At 45.1% G+C, this 23,010-nt stretch overlaps 1 pseudogene; it reads left to right on the top strand.

Moving 5' to 3' along the window:
* The window catches only part of LOC127487836 (golgin subfamily A member 2-like), a 99,397-nt pseudogene that overhangs the window by 3,987 nt on the left and 72,400 nt on the right, over positions 1 to 23,010 (top strand).

Below are 23,010 nucleotides of genomic sequence, written 5' to 3'. Positions count from 1 at the left end.
GGGGAGAGAAATGCCTCTTTAGGCTGCCTCTCTGGGAGGGACCCCAGGGGCTCCTGGGGCCTCCTTATTTCCATCTCCATCCTCAGAGGCCATGACCAACACGGAGGCAGATTTGTGTGGCCCCCACAAAGCCAAGACTAGAGGATGCTCATCTCCTTGGGCAAGTCAGCCAGGCAGCTTTCATCACCCCTTCTTTGGGGCCAACTGTAGGCCTGCCAAGGGCATAATCTGGCCGAGAACACACATTGGGGCATCACAGGCACAGACATGAGCAGGCAAGAGCCATGACCTGGCAGGGACACCTCCGGTGCAGGGCAGCATCAGGCGAGGGTCATCTCCAAGCCACAGGCATCTGTGGGGTGAGGCCATCTCCAGGCTGGGGTCATCTTCAGGAAAGAGTCATCTTCCGGCCGGAGTCATCTTTCAGCCCAAGGTAATCTGTGGGCGAGGGGATCTGGGCACAAAAGGCATCTTCAGGCAATGGTCACTGCTAGGTGGGGACATCTGGGCAAGGGTCACTCTGGGCCAGGGGTATCATTGAGTGAGAGGTCATCTCCTGGGTGGGAGTCACTTCCGGGCAGGGACATCTTTGGAGTGAGGACATCTAGGAAAGGATCTTTCTGGGCCAAAGGCATCTTTTGGTGAGGGTCATCACTGGGCAAGGGTCAACTTTCCAGGCCAGGGGAATCTTCGAGTGAGGGTCATTTCTGGGTGGGGGCATCTGGGCGAGGAGGGCATCTGGGTGAGGGTCATTTCTTTGTGGGGGCATCCAGTCAAGGGTCACTTCTGGGGCCAGGGCACTGCTGGGCAAGGGTCACTCTGAGGTAGGGGCATTTTCACATGAGGTCATTTTGAGGTGAAAGCATCTGGGCTCTAAAAGAGCATCTGGGTGAGAGTCATCTTTGGGCAGGGGCATCGCTGGGCAGGGGTCACTTCTGGACCAGGGGAATCGGGGGCAGGGGCGGTCTAGGGAGAGGTTCACTTTGGGGCAGGTGGCATCATGGATGAGGGCATCCGAGCAAGGGTCACTCTGGGGAGGGGCAGCGCTGGGGCAGGGGTCACTTCTGTGCCAGGGGCATCTTTGAGTGAGGTCATTTTAAAGGCAAGGGCATCTGGGGGAGGAGGGGCATCATAAGGTGAGGGTCATCCCAAGGTTAGGGTCATTGCTGGGTGGGGGGCTTCCATGCAAGAGCATTGCTAGGCAAGGGTCACTTCTGAGCCAGGGCTTCATGGGTAAGGGTCACTTCTGGGCCAAGGTGCACTTCTGGCAAGGTCATATTCAGGCAAGGGCATCAGGGCGAGCAGTGTATCTGGGTGAAGATCATCTTTGGGCAGGGGCATCGCTGGGCAGGGGGTCACTTCTGGGCCAGGGGCACTTTTGGGGTGAGGTCAATTTCAGGCAAGGGCATCTTGACGAGTAGGACATCTAGGGAAGGTCATCTATGGGCGGGGGGCACCTTGTCAAGGGCATCGCTGGGCAAAAATCACTTCCAGTCCAGTTGCATCATGGGTAAGGGTCCTTCTTGGGCCAGGGGCATTTTGGACGAGGTCATTTTCAGGCAAGGGTACCTGTGTGAGGGGGGCATCTGGGTGAGGGTCATCTTTGGGTAGGGGCTGCTGGGCAAAGGTCACTTCTTGGGCCAGTGGCATCATGGGAAACGTCACTCTGGGCCATGGACATCTTTGGGGCAAGGTAAATTTCAGGCAAGGGCATCAGGGTGAGGAGGGTCTGAGTGAGGGGTCACTGTTGGGTGGGGGCACCCGGGCAAGGGTCACTTCCTGGGCAGGGCTCATGGGCAAGCGGTCACTCCTTGGCCAAGGGCATCATGGGATATGGGTATATGGGGGAGGAGGGCACAATAGGGTGAGTGTCTCTCTGGGCGAGGGCAATCTGGGACACGAGGGTATCCTATGGCGAGGGTCATCTTTGGGGCAAGGTTCACTTACAGGCCAGGGCATCTCTGGGAGAGGGGGAGGGCATTCATGAGTGAGGATCTTCCTCGGAGCGAGGGTCATCTCTCTGGGTGAGGGCAGTTCCTTATTCAGGAAGGGCTCCTAGTCCTGAATCGCAGGTGGCCTGGGCAAGCTGAGGCTATCTGGAGACCTGGTCCTTAGCACAGGTGGCACTCACGGTAGGCCAGGCGGAGTCCAGCTCTTCACTCCGTGCCTGTGCCCCCAGGCAGGCCAGCTGGGAGGCACCACCAACAGCCCTCGGGCAGCTGGGCTGGGGCAGGCAGGCAGGGTGCACCTGCCCCCTTACTAAGAGAGGGCACACCAGGCCCAGGCAGGGCCGAGGCTGCTAGGCAGGCATTCGGAGGGGACTCACTTTTCTTTTTGGGAGGCACTTTGGGCCAGGGCAGTGGCAACATTCTGTCAGGCCCTAGGACAGTTGGGGCTAACTGTAAGCCTGATGAGGGGAACAGGCTGCTGCCAGTGGGCCTCCCTCCCCCTCCCCCCATGTACATGTTGTACTTGTGTAACATTTAGTATATTCTGGGGGTAGGGTCACCCCCTGTATCATAGCTGAGGCTGGAGCTCGCAACGAGGGAGAGGTCTTAATAATTATGTGGGGCTGGGAAGTTTATTTATTGGACAGTCTGACGGCCCAGGAAAGAGGGTGAGACAGGGTCGTGGCACTCTCTGGTGAGGTGGCTCCTGTTTTTATCTTGAAATAAACAGATATAGCCATACTGCTTGGCCCATGTGTGGCAGTTTCTGTCACAGGGCCCAGGGCCTGTTGTGCTGTGGGTGGCATTGCACAGGGCAGCAGGGGGCCTGCCAGCAAAAGGCAGCCTGCTGTGCTGTGCTCTGGAACATCTAGGGGGGGAAAGAGGCACTTTCCAGGCTGGTCTTTCTTACACTGCGACTTCAGGGGTGCTGCCTGTGTGTGTGTGTGTGTGTGTGTGTGTGTGTATGTGTGTGAGTATTTATAGGTATTTACAGAACAGGGCAGGAGCAGGACTACAGAGGGGCACAAATTTTCACTAAGTTCATGCCTGGAGGTGTCAGCTCACCACACAACAGAAAGTCATAGATGAAGGGGAGGCTTTGGGGGTGAGGTGGCCTCTGTCAAATCACAGAACAGGTGTCCAGGCAGGTTTGGAAAGTGAGGTTCTAAGGAAGAGGAGCGATCTGGTTAGAGGTTGGAAGGGGGGCCTGGGGGCTCTCAGAACGGGATGGACTTGCCTGACCTAATCAGCTAGCAGTGGGAGAGAGAGGAGGGGAGACAGGGGGTAAGGCAAGAGCAGCCAGGCCACGGCACTGGTGGGCAGGGCAGGGGTGGGAAGAAGCAACAGATGGGCAAGGGGGTGAGCTTTCTGGAAAAGGCCATGGGACAGGAAGGGAAGGAATATGGGGGAGGAGGAGCTGGTGGGGGTGACCAGAGCTTCTGGGAGTTGGGGTGAAGGTTTGAGAGGGCCTCCCCTGCCACTCACCACCTCCTTTCCCAGCACCCTGGGCAGCAGTGCCACAGTCCCTGACACTGCATGGCCCTCCTTGGCTTCCCTCCATCCTGATGGCCCTGCCTCTGGACCCACTGGCCAGGGCCAGCACTAGCCTCAGGAGGCCCATGGGACAGCCAGCAGTCCTGATGGAGAAAGACAGGAGGAAGAGCACTGCTTGAACTAGGGAGGGCGGAGCTAAAGTGGATGGCTGGAGGGGCACTGGAGGCCCCTCTGGGTGCTCAAAAAGCCCAGGAGTCCTCTGAGGGGACCCTGGAGGAGGCAGGGCAGGCAGGGCAGCCAGATGCCATTGGCCACAGACTCATAAATCTAAGAGGGAGCCTTGGCTGGTCGGGGGCTGCAGGTCGTGTAGGCAAGGTTGGGCCCTTCCTGCTGGGGAAAAGCAGAAGAGGGGAGAGTCAGAGGCCAGCAAAGAGTGGCAGGGTGGGGCCCTGGACCAATTCTCTGGCCTGCTCGGGATGGACCTCAGAGTAGCTGACCTGGCTCTGGCTACGGGGCTTATCTGGGGCCAAGGACCCTGCCTTCAGCTAGTAGCAGATGTGACAACACCCAGGAGAGAGGTAGGAGTCTGTGTGTCCCTTCCTCGGCCTGGGCTGGTATGGGTGCAGAGGATTCTCAGGTTTTTGAGGTCATCAAGAAACCGGAGGCTTCACCCCTGTCCACTACCAACTGCACATCCAAGGGATGAGGCGACCCCCAGCCTGTCACTCCTGGCCTGTGGTGGAGCCCCCAGGCCAGGAGGGCCAGACAACCCCCTGCCCCCAGCAGCGCAGCTCTGGGATTGGGGGTGGGTGTGGCATGTCCAGGAGGAGATTCAAAGGCTTCTGGCTGTCCCACAACAACACCCCCTCCAAGCTCCCAGCCCCTACACCATCAACCACAAGCTCCCTGGCCTCTCTGACAGCTCAGAGGGCACCCACGTCTGCCAGTGGGTGTGGATCCTGTCCTGAGAACTCCTGGGCTCAGCCTCGGAGGCCCTTGGGCAGCGACACTGAGTTCTGAGGCTGGCTGGCAAGGGAGAGGAGAGAGACAGCTGGAGCAAGGACAGAAACAGGCAAAAAGGAGTCGGGAGCTGTAGGTAGGGAGAGGGGAGGGGCCTCGCACTGAGGTCCCAGGGGCGCCCCCCAGTGTGGCAGCTGTTGCAGCAGTGTAGATGCAGTCCTGAGGCAGGCAGAGTGGCAGGCATCTACCTTGGCTGACACTCCTTAGGGGACACTGATAGGACTTCTGAAAGACGGATCAGAAGTCTCCGGAGTTTTGTCTGCCCGGGAAGACTGAAGAAGGCCCACCTCTCAGCTGTGGTTATGGTGGGTGAGGACTGGGGGTAGCCATGACTGCCACTGTGGGGGGGCATGTAGACTTCCTCCCCCAGTTGGGTGGGCTCAGAAATCCTCATGGGATGGAGGGTATTGGCACCCACACGGGGTCGGGGGGCACTGGCACCCTTATGGGCAAGGAGGCACGTGGCACCCTCATCGGGTCAGGGGAGTGCTGGCACCCTCACAGAGTCGGTGGCCATAAGCATCCTCATGGGGTCAGGGGTGGCAGCCACTCTCATGGGGTCAGGGATGCTGGCACCCTCATGGGTTGGTGGGCACTGGCACCCCCACAGGTTGGGAGGCGCTGGCACCCACATGTCAGGGCCCCTGCACCCTCATGGGGTCGTGTGGTGGAATGAAAAGGCCCATGCCCAGATGGCCAGTGTCAAGCCAAGTGTTAGTGACTAAGTAATGGCTTGCTGAAACTCCTCTGGGAAACCACCTGGGAACAAAACCTGCCATGCAACGGGCAGTGCCTTGCTAGGGCATAAACACGTCCTTGACTGGGATTGGCTGCCTTGACTATGGTAGATGCTGTACTAGACCGAAAGAAATGAGGCCTCAGAGCTGCTCCCCTCTGGCCTGCTTTCACCCAACTCCCAGGGTCTGTGTGGTGACTTAGTGCCTCTTGTACTCCACCACGCTCCTCCTCTCAGAATGGATCCACAGCAACATCTGGCACGCCAGTGTGACTAAGAAAGAGACAGTGTGTGGACTCGGCGAGGTCCCCCTGATTTCGGCAAGAGGCCCCTTGGTGTCTATGTGCTGTTCGGTTCTGTGAAGGTGAGCACAGAACCCCTCCTATGCCTCTTTCCTTGTCCTTGTCCTCAGTCTAAGTGACCCAGGTTAGGCACACACCACCCAGAAGTGTAACACTGCTTCTCAGCTCCTCCCTTTACTTTTGGTTCACCCGGCAAATTTGCATAAAGGACTGATCATCCCAGAATTCGGAACCAAGTCATCTACCCTCCTTCGAGAGAGGTGATGCTCCGGAGACACCATGTGGGCATACGGCCTTGACCTAACGAATCCAGGAAGTCCCCCACTAAGCACAGGACATATGTACTATCTGATACACCACTGTCTGTCCCTCTAATGTGGAGAACCCCTGCATAGTGCCATCAGCCACTGAGGTGCTAGGAATTGGTTTTGTTATGGCAGCAGTGCTGTGGGTGTCTTTCTTTTGGCTAGAGTTGGCATGGTGTGCTGCTCTTAAGTGCTCAAACCTGGGAAAGATACTCCCCTCTCAGAAGCGCACACAGAGGTACTGCAAACATAATGAATCTGTGAGTGATAGGAGCCTGACTCCAGATCCCTGCTTCACAGGCAACAGTTGATGACTTAGGGAGAGAGAGCTCTGACAGTGAAAAATGACATGACAGCAGACAATCTAGCAATGCCTAATCAGACACCCCCGACATATCTGTGGGATGAACTTTGAAGACCCCCAAGGCAAGAACCCATGGCAAGGTCATCCCATCTGCACTCAGTGAGGATCCCCATGTGTGTGCGAAGTCCCTGGGCACCCCAGGCTCTCGGGGCAGCTGCTAGATCCCATCCCACCTACATGCTTGCCATAAATGTGGAAGCAGATGGCAAACTCAGGCCTCTGGATTCCAACACCCATAAAATACCTTACTGTGCTGGCAAAAGGCTCCTCAAGAGTCAGGCCCTGGACTCTCCCTACTTTGAACAGGTGCTCACACAATGGGCAGGAACCTCATTTTGACTGAGAGTTACACTGCTCAAAAGTATGTTTGTCGAGGTGACTCACAGTTCTTACAGTGGAAAGTCTTCCTCTGGTGAGAGAAAGAGGTTGAAACTGTAGGCAAGGAATAAAGCTGCCTATGGAACTGCAGTAACCTTTGATATGCTTACAAGCCATGGGGACCTACATATATCCCCATGAACAGGCCTGCATTGGAGTAGTTGCCCATTTGGATCAGGTCAGAGATGCTTTGGCACTTAGAGCCTTTTAAAAAATATAAACACTCCCACTTATAGTCAGCTCTTTAAAACCCTAGTTCAAGGCCTAGGCGAATGGTTCCCCCGATTTCCTTGCCAGAGTCTTGGAGGCAATAGAGAAAAAGATTACTGCTTGGCCCTGATCAAGACAATCTGGTCAAACAATTAGCTTGGGAAGGTGCTACTAAAGAGGCAAAAGCAGCACTCGCCCCAGTCCATAATGAAGACATTTCTAAATGGATAGTGCCACAAAGGAAGTAAACCCTGCTGAAACACCCATACAGGCCCTAACTGTAGCCATTAACAAACTGAACACAAGGGAAGCCTAATGACCCTCCAGTTTGTTGGGGATGTCAGGAACTAGGACACCCATGTCGAAACTGCCCAAATGCTGACAGACGGGGCAAGCCCAAAACGCTGTGTCCCAGGATGTAAAAAGGGCTTTCATTGGGCAAAAGATTGCAAGAACCAAGCCTTTAAATTCCCAGTGGGGTGGCCCTCTCAGCCCATCAAGTTAAGAGGGAAGTCCCACCATCATTAACTGGTCGATGCCTATCTTCAATCTGAGGCCAAAATTGACCCTATATTTAGATGACATTGCCTTTGTAAGTTTAATTGATAGAGGGGCAGATGCCACTGTCTTAATAGCAAGCTTAGGACACAAAAAAAATGCAACATTGGAAGACAGCACCTGGGCCCTACCTCCAAGACATGGAGGATTAAAATTTGCTGATCAGGCCATCACACCTGTAATGTAGTGAGATGACAATGGAGATATGGGAACCGATCTTTCTACTAATTGCTGAGGTTTCCACACCTTATAGGGGGAGAGATAGAGCTCTCACAAATGCAAGTGGTTCTTACTAACAGATCATAAATCTCCACAAGCCAGCAGCTTTGATGGCAAGCAAACAAGTAAGATTCATCCTCAATTCTAGGGGCCACTGCTCACCTCATACAAAAGGCAGGCCCAATCCCCACTGAGTGGGAAAAAGCAGGAAACATCTTGGTAGAGCAGTGGCCACATTACAACCCAAACTTGGCATCCTTAGAGAATTGGTACAGGAACACTTGGAAAAGGGGACACATAGAGCTCCCTACTAGCCCTCACAACACACCCATTTTTGTGATACCAAAGAAATAGGGAAAAATATAGGCTACTACAGGATTTGAGAGCCATTGAGAAAATCATAAAAAAGATGGGAACATTCCAGGCTGTCATTCCCCATCCAGGGGCCATTCCCAACAGATGCCACATAGTAACCATTGACATCAAAGATTGCTTCTTTTCCATTCCCATCATGGAGGATAAGGCCTACTCGCCTTTACAGTATGGGAGCCCAAAAGGTACAAAAAGATTTCAGTGGACAGTACTCCCGCACAAGGCATGAAAAATAGCCCTGCCATTTGTCAAAGAATATGTTTCTCATGCAACCAGCACACTTAAAGATCAGAGCTTGGTCATACATTATGTGGTCCCACAGCTTGCTTTGACTGAGGTCCTTTTCACTATCAGTTTTCTTACTTTTGATTCCCAAGGGATCAGCCCAGGCTATAAACACTGGGGATCCCTTCCATCCCAGACCCCAGCCCCCATGGTTAGGTGGAAACACCCCCAGACAGGAGAATGGAAGGGACCACACCCTCTGCAAACCAAGGGTTGAAAATATGCTTGTGTCTTTTTCCAGAAAATGCAGGACAGCCCATTTGGGTACTCAGCCAGAAACATCAAGCCTGCAACTGACAGCCAACCAGAACCAGCTGAACAAGACTGAGAGTCTGCCTTGTTAGCAGACGCACCTGCCCTATCATCCCACTCCCTGAGAAACTGCTCATAGCCACATCCGTTACTAGCCTTATACCCCCACTAGCTCTGGTCAGCCACTCAATCGGGCCCACAGCCTGTGTGTGGTCATGCCATTCCTGATTACCATTGTTCCTCATTCCTACCCCCATCTGAGCAAGCAATCCTGTGGTCTCTCACTGTGAGCGCTGATTAGTCAATGATGGGTAAGATCCCCTGGGGGACAACCTTAAGACAGGCACAGCCATGAACGGAGATCACATGGAAACAGGGTCAAGAGTGGTAAAGGGCGTAAGAATCATGCCCCTCGTCCAGCCCTGCAAAAGAGACTTAAAGATGTGCCACACTCAGAAACACACGAAACACGGCCATCAATATGAAAGAAGGTAAAGGAAGAACACCTACTCAGTAAAAGAGCATGGGAAGCTCAAAGCATATAGCTAGAAATTTGTCTCCGGGAAATGGCAGGGGCAAAGTCACTATGTATCAATAGTCACCATTAAACGTTAATGGACTTAACTCTTCAGTTAAAAGACACCGATTGGCTGATTGGCTTAAGGAACACAACCCAACTATTTGCTGCCTACAAGAAACACATCTCTCTAACAAAGAGGCATGCAGACTGAAAGTGAAAAGGTTGGGAAAAGATATTCCATGCCAACAGAAACCAAAAAAAACCAGGTGTAGCCATAAAATTTAATATCAGACAAAATAAACTTTAATACAAAAACTGTTAAGAGAGACAAAGAGGGACACTATATAATGATTAAGGGTTCAATCCAACAGGAAGATGTAACTATTATAAATATATATGCACCTACTTACAGGGCACCGGTCTATTTAAAAGATATGTTAAGGGACTTAAAGGGAGATTTAGATTCCAATACAATAGTACTGGGGGTACTCTGGCTACTCCACTCTCAGAAATAGACAGATCAATAGGACAGAAGATCAACAAGGAAACAGCAGATACTAATTGACACTATTGCCCAACTAGATCTAATAGATATCTACAGAACTTTCTCAATCCTACAACTAAAGACTTCACATAAACTTTACAGAAATGAATGGAACTTTCTCTAGAATTGACATCACCTACTCGACCATAAAGGAAGTCCCAGCAAATTTTGAAAGAATTAGAATCATACCATGCAGCTTCGCAACCATAAAGGAATGAAGCCGGAAATTAGCAACTCAGGAAACCCTAGAAAGTATGCAAACACATGGAGACTGAACAACATGCTCCTGAATGAACACTGGGTCATTCAAGAAATCAAAAGAGAAATCAAAAACTTTCTGGAAGTAAATGAAGATAACAACACAACATATCAAAACTTATGGGATACAGCAAAAGCAGTATTGAGAGGCAAACTTATAGCAATAGGTGCCTATATCAAGAAATTGGAAAGGTACCAAATAAATGAGCTTTCAGCGCATCTCAAGGGATCTAGAAAAACTGCAATGCAAACCAAACCCAAATCTAGTAGGAGAAGAGAAATAATTAAAATCAGAGAAGAACATTAATAGGATTGAATCCAAAAAAAAAAAAACTACAAAAATTCAGCCAAGTGAGATGCTGGTTTTTTTGGAAAAATAAACAAAATTGAGACCCCATTGGCCCAACTAACTAAAAAAAAAGAAGAGAAACGACCCAAATCAATAAAAATCAGAGATGAAAAAGGAAACGAACAACAGACACCACAGAAATAAAAAGACCCATCATAAATTACTACAAGGACCTGTATGCCAGCAAACAGGAAAATCCATCAGAAATGGATAGATTCCTTTGACACATGCAATCTACCAAAATTGAACCATGAAGACATAGAAAACCTAAATAGACCCATAACTGAAACAGAAATTGAAACAGTAATAAAGGCCCTCCCAACAAAGAAAAGCCCAGGACCAGATGGATTCACTGCTGAATTCTACCAGACATTTAAAGGAGAACTAATCCCATTTCTTCTCAAACTATTCAGAACAATCGAAAAAGAGGGAATCCTCCCCAAATTCTTTTCTATGAAACCAGCATCACCTTAATCCCTAAGCCAGAGAAAGATGCAGCACTGAAAGAAAATTACAGAGACCAATATCCCTGATGAACATAGACACAAAAATCCTCAATAAAATCAGTGACAACGGACTGAACACCAAAAAGAGGAACCCTCCTGAAGTGAAATGGACACTATGAGAAATGGTGACTTGATCAGCATAAGCCCTGACTGTTAATGAACAACTTAATACATTATCCCTCTTAGTATTTTTTGTCTGTTCTACTTACTACGACTGGTTTAATTCTGCAATTAATACACAGTTATTCTTAAGTGTTGAAATTTAACTGAAATGTGATCCCTGTTACACATAAGAGTGGGAATATGAGAGGGAAGAGATGGCCACTTTGGGACAGCTCAAGCTGACTTGCCCTAAATGGTAGAGTTAGCTACATACCAGGGGATTCGAATTCAATCCTATCATGGTGGTATGCACCAATGCCATCTCACTATTCCAAGTGATCGACTTCAGTTCACAATTGATCATAATGAAAGTACCCAAGAGTCAAAGGGAGCACATCAACAAGTCTAGTACCTGCTAATACTAACCGATAGAATAAATAAAGGGGAGAGTGATCCAACATGGGAAGCGAGATACTCAGCAGACTCATAGAATGGCATATAACCCAAATAGCACTCTGGCCTCAGAATCAGCCCTAAAGGTATTCGGATCTCGCTGAAAGTGCCCATGAGAGTATTTCAGGCATGGAAAGTCAAGACACTCTGGCAAAAAAAAAAAGACCTAAATGAAAGATCTCTGCGAGTGAGATCCCCAGTGGAAAGAACAGGTCTTCAAAGAAGGAGGTACCTTTCTCTCTAGGGCGGAGAGAACCCCCACTTTGACTATGACCTTGTCTAAACAAAATAAGAGTCGGGGAGAACCCAAGGGGCTTCCATAGCCTTGGAAACTCATGACTGGTGCATAGGGAGATTACTGATGCCATAAACAGGGAGTGTCAATTTGCAAAGTCAACAACAGGAGGTCACTGTGCACTTACTCCTCATGTAGGATCTCTTTCCTCCAACGTGCTGTACAGCATTGCTGAGATTTAATGGTATAACGAGTACTGAAACAGTATATTTCACTTTGTGTTTCTATGGGGGTGCAACCAAGTTGAAATCTTTACTTAATGTAATACTAAACTTATCTTCTCTGTATAGTAAAGAGAATTGAAAATGAATCTTGATATGAATGGAAGTGGAGAGAGAGTGGGAAAGATGAGGGTTTCGGGTGGGAGGGGAAGTCATGGCAGGGTGGGGGAAGCCAATGTAGTCCATAAGCTGTACTTTGGAAATCTATATTCATTAAATAAAAGCTTAAAAATAAATAAAAAAACATTGCCTTTGATCTAATGAATTAATAAATCTATTCATCCTTGGATTTTTCCAGTCATTTCTTTATTCTCTGTGGATTTGCATTTGCTCTTTGGGATACCAACCCTTCTGCATTATTGACTGCAAACATTATATGAGTTTCCTCTGTCATTCATGAAGGGATAAAATCATAAACTCATTTTAATGTGAACCTATGGAGATCATATTTTAAAATTAAAGACAGATAATCTTGAGGTAGTTTCCTTTTTCCTTCATTTGCTCACTTTTATTTATTTTCCCACCCTCTATGGTGTATGGTATGATTTTGGTAGCACAAGTTTCCAATAGTTGTGTTTCCAGAGTGCTTATGAGAAGCTGCTCAGATGTAGTCAGCTGATGCATAGGTAGTAGTTCAGCAGTATAAAGCATAAGCATATCAGAGCACTATGTTGGCTCTTTATTTTCTCAGAGTCTACTTTTTTCCTTTGCTTTTTCAAACATCACAATTTGAATTAAAATATCTCAGTCCACTGCTGTGGATAGAAGTTAAACCATGTGTTGTAGAAAATAGGATGTGGAGGGAGAGTTTCTGGGTGATGTTCCATCTCTGTCTGGCTTCTTGGTGATTTGGACTTGGGTCATGGGCTAAATTCGTGCGTTTCGCCTGGTCTGCTTTGCCTTCTAGGAATCCAACCGTATATTACTCTAGCTATTTGTTTTTTCCAGGTTATTGCTTTGCAGTTTCCTTTGAATGTCTGTTATAATTCAGACTCATTTTTGGTTAGGAATGGCAGCAGTGGAGATGAATGTATGTGTTACTGTTGTCCCACTCAAGCAGCCTGGAGTAGAGCTGGATGGGTTTACTTGACAGTGTGAACTCTCCTCCTTTCTGTTCCCTGGAAGCAGCCTTGTCCCTTGCATGCAGGCAACAAGGTAGCAGGACAGCGGCACAGCAAACAATGCCATGGTACTTTACTGTTGCAGGGAGCTAGGCCATGCTGCATTGGCTTCTGCATTGGCAGTGCTTAGGCCTCGCCAGTAGGGCCATCTGCTGGGGCTGCCTCCTTCCATATGGTCAGCCCTTCTTTCTTTAGTGACCATGGCTCCTGTGACAGCAAAGCTACAGGTTTGGGGGGTGGAAACCGTGGAGGAGTCAATACTGTGGAGCTAAGGCTATGGAAGCCTTCTGAACTCACAAACTCTGGATCTTATTTAGACAAGGCCATAGTCAAAGTGGAAGTTCTCTCCTCCTCCTTCAGAGAAAGGTGCCCTTCCTTCTTTGATGGCCCATTATTTCTACTGGGATCTCACTCACAGAGATCTTTGACAGGCAGAGATAGACAGTGTGAGAGAGAGAGACAGAGAGAAAGGTCTTCCATTTCCCATTGGCCCATCCCCCAAATGGCTGCTACGGAAGGCGCACCCCACAGATCCAAAGCTAGGAGCCAGGTGCCTCCTCCTGGTCTCCTATGCAGGGGTGCAGGGGCCCAAGCACTTGGGCCATCCTCCACGGCCCCTGCCTCGGGCCACAACAGAGAACCGGACTGGAAGAGGAGCAACTGGGACAGAATCCAGCCCCCCAAACCGGGACTAGAACCCAGGTTGCCAGCGTAGGCCATTTTTTTTTTTTTACCACAGTATCTTGGTTTTCATTGCCTGAGAAACTCTCATGGGGCTTTTTTTAGCCAGATCTGAATGTATAAGGGCTGGATTCTGATGCCAGAGTGCTGGTTTTATGGGGCACCTGCCATTTTATGAGTCTGCTGTATATCCTGCTTCCCATGATGGATTGTTCTCTCCCCTTGCTCTATCAGTTATTATTAGCAGACACCAGTCTTGTTTATGTGATCCCTTTGACACTTAATCCTATATTTTATGATCAATTATGAACTTAAACTGATCACTTTGACGAGTGAGATGGCATTGGTACATGCCACCTTAATGGGACTTGGAATCCAATGGCACATTTCTGAATTCTACCATTAGTGATATAAGTACCAGTGAGTGTGTGCTGAACTGTGCACATCTCCTCCTCTCTCTATTCCCACCCTTATATTTTAATAGGGACCATTTTTCAGTTAAATTTTAAACACCTAAGAATATTCGTGTGTTAATTGTAAGAGTTCAACCAGTGGTATTACGTAGAACAAAAATACCATCCCTGGTAAACTAGTGGGGAAAATTCCACTTGTTCTGGGTGGATGGGGATCCTTCTGGATGTGTTGTTTCATGCCATTGTCCAGATTTTTATTGAGGATTTTTGCTTCTATGTTCATCTAGGAAATTGGCCTGTATTTCTCTTCTCTCTCTCTTTTTTTTTTGACAGGCAGAGTTAGAGAGAGAGAGAGAGAGAGAGAGAGAGAGGTCTTCCTTCTATTGGTTCACTCTTCAAATAGCAGTTGCCATGGCTATTGGCATAATTTTCTTTCAATGCTGCATCTTCTTCTAGTCTTAGAGACTAAGGTGAGGTGTTGCCCTCATAAAAAGAATTTGGGAGGGATTCCCTCTTTTTCTATTTGTTCTGGAATAGTTGAAGAAGAATTGGAGTTAGTTCTTTAAATGCCTGGTAGAATTCGGGAGTGAATCCATCTGGTCCTGGGCTTTTCTTTGTTGGTAGGGCCTTTATTACTGCTCCAATTTCTGTCCCAGTTATGGGTCTGTTTAGGTTTTCTATGTCTTCATAGTTCAATTTAAGTAGGTTTCTGTGTGCAGAAATCTATCCATTTGATAGGTTTCCTGTTTGCTGGCATACAAGTCCTTGTGTAGTAAGTTCTTCGATGACTCTTTTATTTCTGTGGTGTCTGTTGTTATGTTTCCTTTTTCATCTCTGATTTTATTGCGATTTGGGTCTTTTCTTTTTAAGCTGGGCTAATGGGGTGTCAATTTTGTTTATTTTTTTTTCAAAAAAACCAGCTCCTCGTTTGGCTGATCTTTTTGGTATTTTTTTATTCCATTCTGTTGATATCTTTCTCTAATTATTTCTCTTCTTCTACTAGTTTTGGTCTGATTTGTTGCAGTTTTTCTAGATCCTTGAGATGCATTGATATCCTTGAGATGCTTATTTATTTTGGTGCTTCCCACTTTCTTGATGTAGGCACCTATTGCTATAAAGTTTCCTCTTTCAACACTGCTTTTGCTGTATCCCGACAAGTTTTTGTGTGTTGTGTTGTTATCTTTCATTTGCTTCCAGAAAGTTTTGGATTTCTCTTTTAATTTCTTTTCAATGACCCTACTGTTCATTCAGGAGCATGTTGTTTAGTCTTCCATATGTTCGAACATGCCTATAGGGATTCCTTAGTTGCTAATTTACAGCTTCATTCCTCTATGGTCTGAGAAGCTGCATCGTATGATTCTAATTCTTTTTAATTTACGGAGACTTGCTTTATGGCCTAGTATGTGGTCAATTCCTAGAATAGGTTCTATGTACTGCTGAGGTAGAATGTGTATTCTCTAAGTGTAAGATGAAAACTTCTGTGAGATATCTGTTAGATCCATTTGGGCTAGAGTGTTGATTAAATATGCTGTTCATGATACTCTATTATCTTTTATATTTGTAACTTCAAGTCTAGATAATAAAGATAATGATCCCAAAGACAAAAACATAGTACTGAAATTAAACTGAAATAAGATGATTAGAACTATGGTGACTGGATAGAAAAGATACTGCCTGGATATTAAGTACTTCCTTTAATATCAGGGAGCATATATATATTTGATTCAAATTCATATTTGAAGTCAGAAATTAAAGAATATGAGGAGAATAAACATCAGAATATATCCACGTTTTTCATCTCAACTAGAACTTCTCAGTTGAAGGCCCACCATTTTGGACTAAACTACTGGTAGCTATTTCCTAACCTCTATCTTCTAATTACCTACCTTTGCTCCCTCACTACTCATTCTCCATACATCAGAGTAATAATTATGTACCATAATTCAGATTACTTTATCCTTTTTTAAAATGCTATTGTGGGTGCAAGTGTTATGGCACAGTGGGCTAGGGCTAACCTGCTTTTTTGTGATGCCAGTATTCCCTATCAGAATGTCTGTTCTAGTCTCTGGCCATTCCACTTCTGAGCCAGTTCTCTGCTACATGTGCCTGAGAAATCTGCAAATTAGAACCGCAAGCATTTGGGTCCCTTTAGGGATGGAGTTCCCTGGCTCCTGGTTTCAGTGTGGTCTACCTTGGGCTGTTTCTGGCATTTAGGAGTGAACCACCAGATAGGAGGAGTCTCTGTCTCTTAGTCTCTTTGTTGTTGTTATTCTGTCTTTTGAATGTATCAATAAACACATCTTTTTAAAAATAAGATAAAATAAAATGCTATCATAGTCCGTCCTTGTTCTTTTGAAAATGGCTTCCTGTTGGTATAACAGCTTAGAAGATAACTGTAGAGACCAAAATCCCATCATTTTTTTTTGCACCATTCTGCCTGTCAGCCTCCTGACCTCCAAACTCAATGCCTTTGGCTTGGTTATCTGAGCCAACTTTGCTGCTCTCCCTTATTAGGGTCTTTGCGACATGATACCCTGTACCTTAAACGCTCATTCCCGTGTGCAGCCTCTTGCTAATGCTCTGGTTGAATGTCTCTTTCCCTTAGGAAACCTTTCCTTGACCTCGTTTCCAACATCCACTCCATTCCTCTTCACAGTATTTATATTAAACCAACTCAGTAAAGTTGTGGGTTACAAAATATGCATAAAACACCTTCACTATAGGAAAATGGACTCACATATAGAAAAATCAGGGAATGGGGCCAGCACTGTGGCTCACTTAGTTGATCTTCCACCTGTGGCACCGGGATCCCATATGGGCACTGGGTTCTAGTCCTGGTTGCTCCTCTTCCAGTCCAGCTCTCTGCGTGGCCCGAGAGGGCAGTGGAGAATGGCCCAAGTCCTTGGGCTCCTGCACCCACATGGGGGACTAGGAGGAGGCTCCTGGCTTCGGATCGGTGGCAGTGCTGGCCTAGCGGCCATTTGGGGAGTAAACCAATGGAAGGAAGATCTTTCTCTCTGTCTTTCTGTCTCTCTCATTATCTATAACTCTATCTGTCAAATAAATAAATAAAAAACATCTTTTAAAAAAATCTGGGAAGAAATCTCATTCACAATACCCACCAAAAATCAAATATTTAGGAATGGGATTTCATAAAAGATCTTTAGAGTAAAAAAATCTAGAATGAAAACCATCAACTATTGATGAAAGAAATCATCAAGGACATAAAAAAATGGAAAGGTATTCCTTGCTCCTTGGTAAGAATGAACATCATTACAATTGGCTTTACTACTTTGCACAATTTACAGATTCGATGCAATCCCTATCAAAAACCCCAAGGGCATTCTTTACAGAGTTAGAAAAAGTATCCTAAAATTCATATGGAATCACTGAGATCCAGAATAGATATCCAAGCAAATCTGAGCAATAAAAACCAAGCTGGAGGCATTGCAATACCTAGCTTCAAAGAATACTATAATTTGTACCAATTAAAGCAGCTTTGAAGTGGCATAAAAATGAGTACATAGACCAGTGGATCAGAATAGAAAGCCCAGAAATCTATCCAATCAATCCACATACATACAACCTCTTTTTGAATAAAGTGCTTAGACCATACTCTAGACTAATGATAGCCTTGTTCACAAATGATGTTGGCAAAATGGGGTGTATTTGTAGAACAACGAAATTAGATCCATCCCTGTCACCATATAAAAGAACTAACTCAAGATGGATTAAAGACGTGTGTTTGGGACCTGGAGATGGTAGCGTGCTGGAACAAAATATAGCAGAAACACTCCAAGATATCAGTGTAGGGAAAGACTTTTTGGACAATGCTCCGAAAGCACAGGCAACAAAAGCAAAACTAAGCAAATAGGACTATATCCAATTCAGAGAGAGAGAGTGAGAGAGAGAGATTCTCTCCATCTGCTGGGTTCACCCCCAATTAGCTGCAATGGTCAAAGCTATGCTGATCCAAAAGCTTAGAGCCAGGAAAGTTTTTTCCAGATCTCCCCCCATTGCTGGTGCAGGGGACCAAGGGACTTGGGCCATCTTTTACTGCTTTCCTAGGCCATAGCAGAGAGCTGAATTTGAAGTGGAGCAGGCTGTGACTTGAACTGATGTCCATAGAGGTTGCTGGGACTACAGGTGGCAGCTTTATTTTTTTTTAAAGATTTTATTTATTTGAGAGAGAGAGTTACAGTGAGAGGAAGAGACAGAGAAAGGTCTCTCCTTCTAAGCTGGTTCACTCTAGGTAAATGGCTGCAATGGGTGAAGCTGTGCCAGTCCTGAGCCAGGAGCCAGGAGCTTCTTCTGGGTCTCCTCATGCAGGTAAGGGGCCCAAGGGACTTGGAGCCATCTTCTACTGATTTCCCAGGCCACAACATAGAGCTAGTTCAGAAGAGGAGCAGCCGGGACTAGAACCGATGGCTTCTGGCACCGCGGGCGGAGGATTAACCTGGCTGTGCCATGGTACCAGCCACACAGGTAGCAGCTTTACTCCACCATGGCCACAGCGCCAGCCCTCACAAGTTTTGAACAGCAAAGGACATGTCCACCATTAGGAAAAGACCAACTGCAGAATGTCCAAAATATTTGCAAACCACAAAGGGGATTAACATCCCTCAATATATCAGCAACTTCAAAAACTCAACAACAAAAAAGCAATCCAGTTTAGAAATAGGCAAAGACCTCTTCAATAGACAGAGTTCACAAAGGAAAGAATACAAATGGCCAAGGGATATGTACAAAAAAGCTGAACATCACTAGCCTTCAGGGAAATGCAAATGAAAACCCAAAATGAAATATCACCCCAGCACTCTCAGAATGGCTGCAATCCAAACTATGGAGAATAACAAATGCTGCTAAGGACATGGACAGAGGGGGACACTCACTAACTGTTGGTGCAAATGTAAATTAGTGGTGCAATTGTGGAAAACAGTGGGGGATTTCTTTTAAATTAGAAATAGACTTGTCATGGAGTCCAGTAGATCCACTACTAGGTGTATATCCACTACTAGGTGTATATATCCAAAAGTCTTGGAACACAGTGTATCAAAGTGGGATGCCTGCACCACCATATTTATAGCTGTACTATTCCAAATAGCCAAAATTTTCAAACCATCTATCATTAGATGAATGGATTAAGAAAATTGGGTTGCACATGTACAATGGAAGAGTATTCATGTATAAGGAAGAATGAAATTCTACCATTTGGTACCAAAATGGACACAGCTGAGAGGGACATCATGCTGAGTGAAATGAAGACAAATAACATATATTCTCCCCTTTATGTGGGAGCTAAAAATTAAAATATCTGTTTATCAGCACAACTGAAGATAGTTTTCTAAGACTGTGTTTTATACCTTTGTCAAAACAATGTTTGAGAATGCTATACAATTATAATTTTAAAGATTTGTGATTAGTTTAAAATTTATTGTATATGAGTGATAAGGTCATTTTTCCATTCAATTACTGTTTGTAACCATTTGTCTATATTCCCACTCTTCACTAGGGTACTTTTGGTTTTTACTTGTTAAACTTCCTATTCAGTGAAGTAGTAAATTTTTTGTCTCTGATGTAATTTGACATTTTATTTCAAAATGAAAAAGAGGAAAAAAGGAAGGAAGTAAAGAAGATGGGAGGGAGGGAACATCATGATATTCTTAGAGCTCTATCTACAAACCACATGAATCTGTTAAAAATAAAAAATAAAAACCACAAATTTTTGGGTGAGTCTGTGCCACACAGTACTTGGGGACAAAGTTATACTAACAAATTTATGCCTTGTTTATTGCAAGCTCCAGTGGAACCGTGTATCACCTCTTTTACATTGTCATAGAATGCTGTTTCACATTTTTGAAAATCAACAAAACAGAAAAAGAAGAGGACTTTACAGCTTAAATTTTTGACTACTGGGCCTGTGAGGCACTATGTGAAAGTCTTGGAAAATGCCTACTAAGAGGTAAAAATTTTCTGTACTAAAATTAACTTACCTATTAATTTCATTGTGAGGAAATTCTTTTTGAAGATTTTCCTTACTTTTCAAATTTAAAAACTCAAGAAAGAATGCACTTAATGTTTAAATGAAAATAAATTAGCATCTTGTAACAACACAGGAAGTACTTATTTGTTATGTTGCCAATGGTTCTGTGTCAAGCTGAAAGAAATTAATTTGACTACTAAAAAAACCATATGGGGTGAAATGGCCATTTTTTCCATTCAATTACTGTCTGGCAGCTACTGTGTATATGCCCACTAAATTAAGGTCTTTTCCTCTTTATTCAAGCTAAAACTTCTTACTGGTGAAGTATTTAGCTTTTTACTGTAATGTGAATTTAAAATGTTTTCTCAAAGTTAAAAGGAAAAATCTCAGAAATGTAGCAGGAAAGAGTGGGAGAGAAGGAATGATGGTGAGAATATCATTAGGTTCCTAGATTTGTATGTATAAATAATATTGAATCTGTTAAAAATTTACTAAAATTAAAAATGAAGTAAAAACTAAGAAAAAAATCAACACATTAATAAATATCCAAGGCCAAATAAAATCTACTGACATTTCCTAAGAAAAAATAATCAGAGTGAATGTTGGTGGATCTTCTTACAGACATCACAGCACACACAAAGAGAAAGAAGGGTGGCTGAATGGGTGTACAGATGGAGAGAATTTAACAAGTCTGGACTTACATATACATTTCTTTTTTTTTTATTTAATGAGCATAAATTTCCAAAGTACAGCTTATGAATTACAATAGCTTCCTCCCCCTGTAACTTCCCTCCCACCCACAACGCTCCCCTCTCTCCCACTCCCTCTCCCTTCCCCTTCACATCAAGTTTAATTTTCAATTATCTTTATATACAGATCAATTTAGCATATATTAAGTAAAGATTTCCACATTTTGCTCCCACACAGAAACACAAAGTGTAAAATACTATTTGAGTACTAGTTATAGCATTAATTAAACACCTAAGAGTAATTGTGTATTAATTACAGAGTTCAACCACTAGTTTTAAGTAGACATAAAATGCAACTTTTTTTTTTTTAAACTTTTATTTAATGAATATAAATTTCCAAAGTACAGCTTATGGATTACAATGGCTTGCCCCCCATAACGTCCCTCCCCACCCGCAACCCTCCCTTTTCCCACTCCCTTTCCCCTTCCATTCACATCAAGATTCATTTTCGATTCTCTTTATATACAGAAGATCAGTTTAGCATACATTAAGTAAAGACTTAACAGTTTGCTCCCACACAGAAACATAAAGTGAAAAATACTATTTGAGTACTAGTTATATACTAAATCCCAACGTACAGCCCACTAAGGACAAAGATCCTGCATGAGGGAGTAAGTACACAGTGACTCCTGCTGTTGACTTAACAAATTGACACTCTTGTTTATGGCATCAGTAATCACCCTAGGCTCTTGTCATGAGTTTCCAAGGCTATGGAAGCCCCCTGAGTTCACTGACTCTGATAATATTTAGTTAAGGGCCATAGGTCAAAGTGGAAGTTCCCTCCTCCCTTCTAGAGAAAGGTACCTCCTTCTTTGATGACATCCGTTCTTTCCACTGGGATCTCACTTGTGGAGATCTTTTATTTTTTTTTTCCCCAGAGTGTCTTGGCTTTCCATGCCTGGAATACTCACATGGGGCTTTCAGCTGGATCCGCATGCCTTAAGGGCTGATTCTGGAGGCCAGAGTGCTGGTTAGGACATCTGCCATTCTCATGGGTCTGCTGTGTATCTCACTTCCCATGTTGGATCATTCTCTCCCTTTTTGATTCTATCAGCTAGTATTTGCAGACACTATTCTTGTTTATGTGATCCCTTTGGTTCTTAGTCCTATCATTGTGATCAATTGTGCACAGAAATTGATCACTGGGGACTAGTGAGATGGCATTGGTACATGCCACCTTGATGGGATTGAATTGGAATCCCCTGGTATGTTTCTAACTCTTACCGTTTGAGGTAAGTCAGCTTGAGCAGTCCCAAATTGCACATCTCTTCTTTTTTTTTTTTTTATGCATGCATTTATTTTATTTTTTTTATTTTTGATTTTTTTTTATCTTTTATTTAATGAATATAAATTTCCAAAGTACGTCTCATGGGTTACAATGGCTTTCCCCCCATATCGTCCCTCCCACCCACCACCCTCCCCTTTCCCACTCCCCCTCCCCTTCCATTCACATCAAGATTCATTTTCGACTATCTTAGTATACAGAAGATCAGCTTAGCATACCCTAAGTAAGGATTTCAACAGGTTTGTTCCCACACAGAAACATAAAGTGAAAAATAATAGGTGATTTTTTTTTTAAATGATGATGAAATCAGATCGCATTCCTATGGTCACAGTATTTAATCCCAGTGAGAGTCAAGTTGGGAATTGATAGTTTCTTTCTTTTTTTTTTTTTTTTAACAGAAGATCAGTTTAGTGTACATTAAGCAAAGATTTCAACAGTTTGCACCCCCATAGAAACACAAAGGAAATATACTGTTTGAGTACTCGTTATAGCATTAAGCCTCCTAGTGTACAGCTATGCTGAGCTCAAGTCACCATTTCTCATAGTGTCCATTTCCCCTTCAGGAGGTTTCCTTTTGGTGTTCAGTCTGCTGTCACCGATCAGGGAGAACATATGGTATTTGTCCCTTTGGGACTGGCTTACTTCACTCAGCATGACAAATTCCAGATTCCATCCATTTTGTTGCAAATGACTGGATTTCGTTTATTATTTCTTTCTGCGCGTATAGTATTCTAAAGAATACAATATCCCATAATTTCTTTATCCAGTCTACCATTGATGGGCATTTAGGTTGGTTCCAGGTCTTTTTTGGCCATTGTGAATTGTGCTGCAATAAACATTAGGGTGCAGACTGCTTTTTTCTTTATCAGTTTGGGCCCCTTTTGGGTAAATTCCAAGGAGTGGGGATGGCTGGGTCGAACGGTAGGGTTATATTTCAGGTTTCTGAGGAATCTCCAGACTGATTTCCATAGTGGCTTGGACTAGTTTGCATTCCCACCAACAGTGGGGTTAGTGTCCCCTTTTTCCCCACATCCTCGCCAGCATCTGTTGTTGGTAGATTTCTGTATGTGAGCCATTCTAACTGGG

Source organism: Oryctolagus cuniculus, chromosome 5 (genome assembly GCF_051225735.1).
Source record: "Oryctolagus cuniculus isolate XC-2025 breed Fujian yellow rabbit chromosome 5, ASM5122573v1, whole genome shotgun sequence".
Taxonomy (NCBI): Eukaryota; Metazoa; Chordata; class Mammalia; order Lagomorpha; family Leporidae; genus Oryctolagus; species Oryctolagus cuniculus.
Note: the sequence above shows the minus strand (reverse complement) of the source record. Positions and strands in the feature narration are given on the sequence as shown.